Raw genomic sequence first — 11,551 nt, forward strand, 5'->3', positions numbered from 1 at the left:
ATTCCTGATGTAAATGATGAGTTAATGGGTGCAGCACACCAACATGGCACATGTATACATATGTAACAAACCTGCATGTTGTGCACATGATCCTGGGTAGGAATAGAGCTGAGAAACAGGGAGACCTCGTGCTTGCAAGGCACATGGGAAAAGACCCCAGAGCAGGGTGACCATTTGACCCAGAGTGTATGCTCAGTGAACAGCAAGATTGAAAAATCTGACCACAGGATTCTGTGGCGAGGCTGTTTGTGCTGCAGGATAAGGTTCCTGCTAGGGTGCTGAAGGAGATGAGAGCAGACAGGAAAGGCAAGTCAGGCGTATGAATTTGAAGCTGTGGCTAGAAGTTTTGGTTTGATATGTAGAGCAAAAGTGAGAATCTACTCAAGGATTCTGAGCACTGCAGTGACGAGAATAGAAAATTAGATCTATTTTCTCTCCCCAATTTTCCTGATATAACAATGAGGGCTATTGTCCACTTTTAGAAGATTTGGATGAAAGCAGGCATTCGAATTTTCTCTTAGGCTGTAGTTCACTTCATTTAATATTTAGCCATATTAGTAATATCTTATCTAAGAAGTGTGCATATGCTTTTAGTTATTATTTTTTATTATTTAAATAAATTCACTCTTTACAACTAAATGACTGGTTTAAGGTTACTGTGTGCTAAAAAATACGGCCATCACCATTACTTCTTGGCTCTTCACTCTGTGATGGCAGATAAGGAGCCCTTTCACCCATTCTTTGTAACCCCAGGGCCATGCCCACAGGAATGTTCTTCCTGTTCTCTCTCTTGCTATGCTTCTGGTAGGCAGATAAGGACCCTGGGACTCAGAAAGGGGATTTACAAAAGAAATACTCTATAAAAAATAAAAGTCATTAGGATTTAAATATATTACCCCCTTTGATGTAATAGAAATTAAAAAAATATGAATAGCTATGATAAGATGTTTCATTTCTCTAGTTAATGTAACTATAGAAAAGTAGAATTCAAAGTCAGGAAATGAAACAGCAAAAAGGCTGTAATTTGATAAATGAGAAGAAGAAATTGTAGCTCCCTCTTTCCAGAGCACCAGCAATCTTGCCTTTTTGCCTTCTCTCTATCACAAGCATGAAAAATGTTCACAGATTTTGCATACTTTTATCACTGTACATCTAATTACCTTCTCATGAAAAATTATTTAAAGGGAGATGTTTTATAGCATAAAGACAATACATCTAAAATATTAGACCTGTAAAGGAAGGTCTACAAAACCATATTGGTAGAGGAAAAACACTCGTTTGTAATAGTTCCCCCACTATGGGTCCTGCACCTGATCCCTGGTCTCATTTTCAGGCCTTTGTTCAGACTCATAGTAAGAAGTGGGGTGCAAGATTTTGAAACAAGCTTCACTTGCATCCCAAAAGCTGGTGGATGGCTGTTTGAATATGTACAGATTGGTGAATAAAGGGCTTCATGAGAGTGAAAAAAAAAAATAATAAGAGATTTAGAAGCACCAGCTCTCTGCTAAAGAGACCAAAATAGAACTAAGTCCTCTTTTTCTATATGTTTTGTCTGAAATTAGGATCTATTTTCCCTTCCTTTCTGGAGAAGCTGCTCTTGTCCAGAAGTCCCTTCACACTAGGCTTTTAGGTAGCTCTCCTAAACAACAGGGGGAAACAACCAGTCAGGCCTTTCTGAGGCCTCTGGCCTCTGTCAGAAGTGACATCACCAAAGGTGAACTTGAGGCAGGTAAAGCTGCAGCTAGCCATCTAGTTTATTGAGAATTCTAAAAATGGCATCGTGAACCACATATGGACGCCCACAAACACATGCACATGCTTGCTATATCCCTAAAATGCTGTCCCCACCACATTACCTTCCTGGTACCATCTTGCTTTAAGATGGTGAATTTTGTTGGGCCTAAAGCAGGGGTAGAGAGCTCCATGAAGCAGAGAGAACATGAGAATGAGAGTGAGGAAATCTGGGTAATCATACCCACTGTGTACCTTCCAAACTTTGAGAGCTAAGGCATAACCTCCTGGGCCTTGGTTTCCTTGAGTATACAATGAGAGAATTGTACCACGTTATCTCTAAGGCTCTTTTCATTCTAGGGCTGCATTATTACATACTATCTCATTATATCCTCCTCTGGCAGATTGAAAAACGGAGGGTATAGTGGAGACCACACTGCTTTGGAAGTAAAGAGCCCACCTGGGTCCTAGTTCTGGCTCTGCCACTTAGCAGTTGAGCATCGAAGTCAAGTCGCTGAACCTGTTCTTACTGCAGGGCAATCATAGGGATCATATGAAATAACATTCATCCATTAGTCAGCTTGTAGTGCATAACAAACCGCACCAAAATTTAGTAGCTTAAAAAAATTACAATTACTTTTCATGATTCTGCACATAAGCTGGGTGGTTTTTCTGATCTGGCCTGGTACAATTGGTCTCTAAAATCTGCAAGTGGTTTGGCTGGGACTAGGTGGTCCAAGATGGCTTTACTCACATGTCTGGTAGGTGGCAGGCTAGTTGTTTAAGAGGCTCAGCTAAGGTTCTTCATCTCTGCTCCATGTGTCTCTCATCCTCCAGGAGCCTTGCCTGGCCTTCATCACATGGTAGTCTCAGGGTTCCAAAGCACAGAAGCAAGCCCCAGGTGTTTTTTAAACCTCTACATGCATCACATTTGCAAATGTCCCGTTGGCTAAAGCAAGGCATACAGCTAAGCCCAGAGTCAAGGGAAACACTAGATGAGAAGAGTTTCAGAGAATTTATGTCCATTTTGCAATTAACCAAAATACACTGAAAAGAGCTTTGAAAGTTATGGAATTAATTATAAATTGTTTATGTTTTACTTGTAAATATTTGGCTTAATTTTTCCAGCATTAAAAATACCTTTGTTCCTGCATTATCCACTAAGCGTTTTTCATAAGCTGTGAAAAATGCCTTGACTGATTGATTTATCTGAATAATCCATTGTCACTAAAGTCACCAACTGGGCCCTAAGAGGAAGAAGAGGTAAAGGAAAGATAGGAGAGTGAAGGTACATGGGCAACGTGAGAGTACCAGGATCCAGGGCAAGGTAAGCGTCCAACATAGCCCACATGCTGCCAAAAAACACTGGTTTCACAGTCTTTCCAGGCTGGCCCTGGTAGTAAGGGTGGCAGAATTCAAGTAACTGCAGGGAACTGACAGGAGCTGTGCCATAAAGATCTGCATAAAGGAAAAGATATCCTATAAATAATTCAGGTAGGTCAGAGCATGAGGTATGTTATGACAAAAGCTGATAGGAAACAAGGACTGGAAATAAGAAGTAAGTGAACTGGAAAATCTGACCTCACTTATAGGAGAGCTCCTATAATGGCATTAATCTGCCGGACATTGTCAAAGGGAGTTAGCTGATCAGCCAATGGAGCCAAATGGAGTTGGTGGGTCCTAAACAGTCGGGATAATTAAAGGCCAACATTGGTGCCAAAGTTCTGAGCTAGTCATAGCAGAGTTGCAGTCAATGGCTGAGGGTGTTGGGAGGAACATTCCCTCCCAAGATGACTGGCAAGAGCTAGGCAAAATCCAGGACCACAGGAAATTAGATGGAATCCAGAGCAGTTTCCAAGGATATAAAGTATGGGTGTATTGAATGGAACTGAAGTCTCACCCAACAGCTTGAGCCAGTAGAGCAAAGTTGGGGAAAGCCAAGACTAGGATTGATGGCAGCAGACACTCAGGACTCACTTCAGGAACACTGAGTTTGTGCCAGTACTAATCATTCTGGATCCACCTACTGCTGACAGGCTTCTTGCCCTCCTCAGGACTGACTCAGTTGTTGGATGGGTCTGCACCTTAAAGCAGAAGGGGTTGGTGATGCTCAGCTGACAGGAGCTGAGAGCCCTTCTGCCTTTATCTCAGATCTGCTTACCTACTACAAATCAGACAGTTGTAGCTCTGAGCACTGACTATGGAGACAGGCCTGAGTGGAAAGGCCAGTTTTATTGTTCACTACTGTTGTGACATAGGCACTTTTATTCCCTTGTCCATCAACCAGCTTATGTAAAATACAGATCATAATCATACCTACTGTGAAGGATGCTGAGAGAATTAATTAGTAGAGTTAATGGACATGGATGATATAGAACAGTACCAGGCCCATGGTGTTACATAGTTGCCATGATGAGTCTGCCTTCCCTCTGCTAAGAATTTCCACTTACTATGGGATTTGAGAAAAGAAGAAGATCAAATTTCCTACACTTAGAGTTCCTAGCAACTTTGTCTTTTCAAATGGTGTGGCCATCCAATTTTAATTAATATTAAGTAGGTTTGGCTAGAGACTCTGAAAAGGGAATTATTTAAGTTTTATTGAAGGTTTTTCTTTGTATTTGGCAGTTCTAGCCAAGTCTCTTTATCACTACAAAAGGGAAAAAAAATGCAAGCATGACTTTATGATTATACTTGGAGGCACCTTCTGGTGTCTCCTTCTGGAAGGAAATTGGTCAAGGGCAACAGAGTGCCTATGAACAAGGGAACATAACAGACATTAAAGTATAGGGTACAAAATGGAAAATTATATAATATAGCTCAATATTAAGAGGCAAAGAGTGGCATTTGCATAATTTCATAAGCTTTGTCCCCCAACTGCTCTCTGAAAATTGTATACCACTCACCTGTGCTTCCCCCTAAAGAGAAATATATCTTCAACAGCTGTATACAAGTGATCAAATAAAGCAAAATATTTAGAGCCTCCCATTAAAAGAGAGCATCTACTGTGCATCTGCCCCAGAATCTTCATCAGAAAAATCTCTATCTTTTCTGTTTCTATACAGACCAAGGGCACTATCTTGAGTATTTCTATGAGCCATGTACTCTCAAAATAAGACTTCTCAGTGGTCAGCTGTAGCAAGCGGCTATAAAGAGAAGTTCAGGGAGTTACGAGGTGAGGGATGGTCACATACAGGCTTTAGATACCACCCTGGATGCGTATGACAACATAGTTGTATAATTTTCACTCTGCCCCACAGCATCTAGAGATAAAAGAGATGTCATGGGAGACAAAATGAGGTCTCTTCCCTAGATAAATAAAATCAGAGAATAGTACAATACAGAATAACACCTCAGAGCACTGTACTACTTTAATATGTGCAAAGAACTTGCCTGTACATTTTTTCACTTAGTCCTCAAGATCTGTGACTTTCTGAATTGATATCTACATTTGACAAATGAGAGACTTGAGACTTATGAGAGATCATTGACTTGCTCAAGGTCATAATGCTAGTTAACAGTTGATGCTTGGACTCATGGTAGGTCTATGGTTTTTTTTCCCAATCGCCTGCCCTGTGGATCACTCCCTAAATCACCTTTACATTCGGTCTACTTTCTTGATTTGTGGAAACAGAGTCCAGTCAAAGTCCAGTTTGGCTAGAATACACACTCATGTTGAGATTCCAGGAAAATAAAACGATGTAAGTATAATGTGACTGTGTGTGTGTGTGTGTGTGTGGTGGGGGTGGTGGGTAGGGGTCAGCCATGGTGATTCCTGAACTTGGATTCCCCAGATGTAATTAGGTCTAAAAGCCTGACCATGAGCCAATATCACCCACTCAACTATGGGAAATGCAAGTAGCGCCTCTTTAAGTGTCTGTAGAAATTTGAGATCTACTCTATATAGAAATTTAGAAGAGCCATTTGCTTTTCCCATAGTTGAGTGGGTGATATTTAAGGATAAACCACAAAAAGAGTTCTAAGTTTCTCTGTGCTTTCTTTCTTTTACCACTGGAAGCTATGTAGTAGCTCTATTACATTTACTTCACATACAAGTTACAGAAAACCTTTTCCACTCACATTCTCTTGTGTGCTCTTCTGTAACTTAAAAAAAATGAATTATTTAGCCATAGAGATAAATGAAGTCTACTTATTCCCTATTAATAAAATACAAACTGTCACTCTTCAAAATTGTAATGCAACACTCAAATTGTGTGCTTTGTTAATTAAATGATGGTCAACTGTATCCTTGAAGGTTTCCCAGCTGTAGGCAAAAGTGGGCTAGGTTTCTCAGATGCACATTAGGACCACCATGCCTATTAGTGCCATTTACTGCTTTCCTAAGGACACACCTGCTCTGGGGAGCTTGTGTTCTTCCAGCAGAAGTCAATCTGTCAAAGACACAGACACTGGTGAATCCATTCTCTGATTCTCCAATGAGCCATGCCTTTTCAAAGAAAAGGGCATTTGATTATGTGTCCCAATTCTCTCACTCAATATGATCAACAAGAAATTTTCAAAGGTCTCAACTCTCCTTTTCCTGAGAAATCATGAAGAGAAATCAAGCCATCTTGGTGTTAGTGCAGGATGGGGTTTTTGTAGGTTATATCATTCAATTACCTCATTTAAAAAATGAAGGAAGTAAACCTAAATAAGTAGTTACAGCAATTTAGATGATAAGAGATAAGTGATTAGGAGTCATTCTTTGTACAGAAGAGTACTAGATTAAAATGGTACTTCAGAAAAGTGAATAAGGCAATAAAACAATTGAGGTGAAATAGTGAAGTATTAAAATTCAAGGTAAGTGATGACAGCCATAGTTGTTGTGAAGGAAGTAGGAATGTACACAAAGGTGTGAATCCACAACATGTATCTTGGAACATGCCTCAGCTTTGTGTGGATAACTGGAAGGAAGGTGCTGGTATATTTGGGAATTTTTTGTCTGTTACCTGAAGAAATTTTATTTTTAATTTTTGTGGCTACATAGTAGGTAGATATATTCATAAGATATGCTCACATTTTGATTTTGATACAGGCATACAATGCCTGTTGTGCTATCAAATGGTAGATCTTATTAATTCTTTCTAACTATATTTTTATGTCCATTAACCATCCCCATGTCCTCCTCCACTATTATTCCCAGCCTCTAGTAGAAGTTTGTCTTTCTAGGCCTGGTTTATTTCACTTATCATAATGACTTCCATTTCCATCCATGTTTTTGCAAATGACAGAAACTCGTTCATTTGTGTGGCTGAATAGTACTCCATTGTGTATATGTACTACCTTTTGTTTATCCATTTATCTGTTGATGCACACAGAGGTTGTTTCCAAATCTTGGCTATTGTGAATAATGTCGCAGTAAACATGCGAATGCAGGTATCTCTTCAATATACTTATTTCCTTTCTTTTGGGTATACACCTAGCAGTGGGATTGCTGGATGATGTAGTAGTTCTATTTTTAGTTTTTTGAGGAACTTCCAAACTCTTCTTCACAGTGGCTGTACAAAGTTCCATTCCCACCAACAGTGTACAAGGGTTCCCTTTTCTCCACAACCTCACTAACATTCATGATTGCCTATCTTTTGGATAAATGACATTTTAACTAAGGTGAGATGATATGTCATTGTACTTATTATTTGCATTTCTTTGATGATGAATGACGTTGAGCACTTTTTCATACACTTGCTTGTTATTTTGTGTCCTCTTTAGAGAAATATTGATTCAGATCTTTTGCCCATTAATTATCAGATTATTAGATTTTTGTCTAATGGACTTGACTGAGCAGCTTACATATTCTGGTTTTTAATCCTTTCTCAGGTGGATAGTTTGCAAATACTTTATTTCATTCTATGGGTTGTCTCTTCACTTTGTCAACTGTACCCTTTGCTTTAAAAAAAAACTGTTTATATTTATTTATTCACTTATATATTTTTTTGAGACAGAGTCTCACTCTGTTGTCCAGGCTGGAGTAGAGGCATGATCTTGACTCACTGCAACCTCTGCCCCCAGGATTCAAGTGATTCTTCCGTCTTAGCCTCCTGAGTAGTTAGGACTACAGGCACATGCCACCACATCTGGCTAATTTTTGTATTTTTAGTAGAGATGGGGATTTTACCATGTTGGCTAGGCTGGTCTCAAACTTCTGACCTCAAATGACCCATCAGCCTTGGGCTCCTAAGGTGCTGGGATTACAAGCATGAGACATCATACACAGCTGCTCTATAGCAGCTTTTTAACTTGATGTGTTTCATTTATCCATTTATGCTTTGGTTGCCTATGCTTGTGGGGTATTATTAAATAAATCCTTGCTCAGACCAATGCCTTTGAGAATTTCCCAATGTTTTGGAAATTTCAGGAGGGACTTGGTGGGAGATAATTGAATCATGGGTATGGTTTCTCCCACACTGTTGTCATGGTAGTGAACAAGTCTCATGAGATATGATGGTTTTAAAAGAGAAAACCCCTCTCACTTGGTTCTCATTCTTTTCTCTTGTCTGCCACCATGTGAGATGTACCTTTCACCTTCCCTCATGATTGTGAGGCCTCCCCAGCCATGTAGAACTCCATTAAACCTCTTTTTCCTTATAATTTACCCAGTCTTGGCTATGTCTTTTATCAACAGCATGAAAGCAGACTAATACAGTACATTGGTACTTGTAGAGTGGGGTGCTGCTGTAAAGATATCAAAAAATGTGGAAGCATTTTAGAACTGGGGAACAGGCAGAGGTTGAAACAGTTTGGAGGGCTCAGAAGAATACATGAAAATGTGGGAAAGTTTGGAACTTCCTAGAGACTTGTTGAATGGCTTTGACCAAAATGCTGATAATGATATGGTCAATGAAATCCAGGCTGAGGTGGAACTTATTGGGAACTGGAGTAAAGGTGACTCTTGCTATGTTTTAGCAAAGAGACTGGCAGCATTTTGCCCCTGTCCTAGAGATTTGTGGAACTTTGAACTTCAGGAATATGATTTAGGGTATCCGGAAGGATTCATTTCTAAGCAGCAAAGCATTCAAGAGGTGACTTGAGTGCTGTTAAAAGCACTCAGTTTTAAAAGAGACACAGAGCATAAAATTTCAGAAAATTTGCAGCTTGATAACGTGATAGAAAAGAAAAATATATTTTCTGAGGAAAGATTAAAGCAGGCTGCAGAAATGTGCATAAGTAACTTGGAAACAAATGTTAATCACCAAGACAATGGGGAAAATGTCTACAAGACATGTCAGAGAACTTTGTGGCAGCCCCTGCCATCACAGACCCAGAAACCTAGGAAGAAAAAATGGTTTCGTGGTCTGGGCCCAAGGCCCCCCTGCTGTGTGAAGTTTAGGGAGTTGCTGCCCTGTGTCCCAGCCACTCTAACCAGGCTAACAAGGACTGAGGTACAGCTCGAGCTATGGCTTCAGAGGATGCAAGCCCCAAGCATTGACAGCTTCCACATGGTGTTGAGCCTGCTGGTGCACAGAAATTAAGAATTGAGGTTTGGGAATTTCTGCCTAGATTTCAAAGGATGTATGGAAATGTTGAGATGTCCAGGCAGAGGTGTGCTTCAGGGATGGGGCACACATGAGAACCTCTTCTAGGGCAGTGCAGAAGGGAAATGTGGGGTTGAAGCCCCCACACATTGTCCTCACTGGGGCACTACCTAGTGGAGCTGTGAATAGAGGGCCACTGTCCTCCAGACCCCAGAATGGTAGATCCACTGACAGCTTGCACTGTGCACCTGGAAAAGTCACAAACACTCAACATTACCCTGTGAAAGCAGTCTGGAGGGAGGCTGTATCCTGCAAAGCCACAGGGACAGAGCTGCCCAAGGCCATGGGAGCCCACCTTTTGCAGCATGACTTGGATGTGAGACATGGAATCAAAGGAGACCATCTTGGAGCTTTAAGATTTGACTGTTCTGCTTGATTTCAGATTTGCATGAGGCCTGTAGCTCATTTGTGTTGGTCCATTTCTCCCATTTGGAGCAGCTCTATCTACCCAATGCCTGTATCTCTATTGTGTCTAGAAAGTAACTAACTTGCTACTGATTTTACAGGGTCGTAGGTGGAAGGGACTTGCCTTGTCTCAGATGAGACTTTGGGGTGTGGATTTTTGAGTTAATGCTGAAATGAGTTAAGATTTTAGGGGACTGTTGGGAAGGCATGATTGGCTTTGAAATGTGATGACATAAGATTTGGGTAGGGTCAAGGGCAGACTGATATGGTCTGCCTGTGTTCCCACCCAAATCTCATCTTAAAGTGTAGCTCCCATAATTCCCTCATGTTGTAGGGAGGGACTTGGTGGGAGATAATTAAATCATGGGTGTGGTTTCCCCCGTACTATTCCTGTGGCAGTGAACGAGCCTCAGGAGGTCAGATGATTTTATAAGGGGAAACCCCTTTTTCTTGGCTGTCATTCTTCCCTGCTGCCATGTAAGAGGTGCCTTTCACCTCTACCATGATTAAGAGGCTTCCCTAGTGATATGGAACTGTAAGTCCATTAAATCTCTCTTTTTTTTAAAAAATAAATTTCCCAATCTTGAGTATGTCTTTATCAGAAATGTGAAAACAGACTAATACACTTTCATTATTCTGCATATAAATATCCAATTTTCCCAGCACAATTTATTGAAGAGACTGTTTTTTTCCCCAATGTATGTTCTTACCACCTTTGTCAAAAATGAGTACACTGTAGGTGTGTGAATTTGTTTTTAGGTTTTCTTTTCTGTTCCACTGGTCTATGTGTCTGTTGTTTTGACAGTACCATGCTGTTTTGGTTACTATAGTTCTGTGGTATAAAGTCAGGTAATGTGATTCCTCCAGTTTTTTGCTCAGGATAGCTTTTGCTATTATGGGTCTTTTGCAGGTTTCATATAAATTTTAGGATTGCTTTTTCTATTGCTGTGAAAGATGTCCTTGGTATTTGGATAGGGATTTCATTGAATGTGTAGATTGCTTTGGGTAGTATGGACATTTTAACAATATTGAGTCCCCCAATCCATGAACATGGAATATCTTTCCATTTTTGTTCCTGCTTCATCTTGTGTCAATGTTTTATTGTTTTCATTCCAGAGATCTTTCACTTCTTTGGTTAAGTTTATTCCTAGGTATTTTATTTTATTCATACCTGTTGTAAATGGAATTAACTTCTTGATTTCTTTTTCAAAATGTTTGCTGTGGCATACAGAAATGCTACTGAATTGTGTGTGTTGATTTTTCTATCCTACAACTTGACTGAATTTATTATCTGTTCTAATAGTTTTTTTTGGTGGAATCTTTAGTTTTTCCAAATATATCATATCATCTGTAAACAAGGATGATTTAATTTCTCCCTTTTCAATGTGGATGCCCTTTATGTTTTTTTCTTTTCTTTGATTCCTCTGGCTACAATTTCCAGTACTATGTTGAATAACAATGGGAAAAGTGGGCATCCTTGTCTTGTTCCAGATCTGAGAAGAAAGGCTTTACATTTTTCCCATTTAGAAAGATACTAGCTGTGGGTCTGTCATATGTGGCTTTTATTGTTTTAAGTCTGTTTATTCTATACCCAGTTTTATGAGGGTTTTTATCGTGAAAAGATGCTGAATTTTATCAAATGTTTTTTGAGCATTAATTGAAATGATCATATGGCTTTTCTTCTTCATTCTGTTGATATGATGTATCACATTGATTGATTCGCCTATGTTGAACCACCCTTGCATTGTTGGCATAAATTCCATTTGGTCATGATGAATATCTTTATGGTTTTGTTGAACTTGGGTTGTTAGTATTTTGTTGAAGATTTTTACATCAATGTTTATCAGATATATTAGCTGTCATTTCCTTTTTTGATGTCTTTGTCT

This window comes from Mandrillus leucophaeus, unplaced genomic scaffold, assembly GCF_000951045.1.
Source record: "Mandrillus leucophaeus isolate KB7577 unplaced genomic scaffold, Mleu.le_1.0 Scaffold804, whole genome shotgun sequence".
NCBI lineage: Eukaryota > Metazoa > Chordata > Mammalia > Primates > Cercopithecidae > Mandrillus > Mandrillus leucophaeus.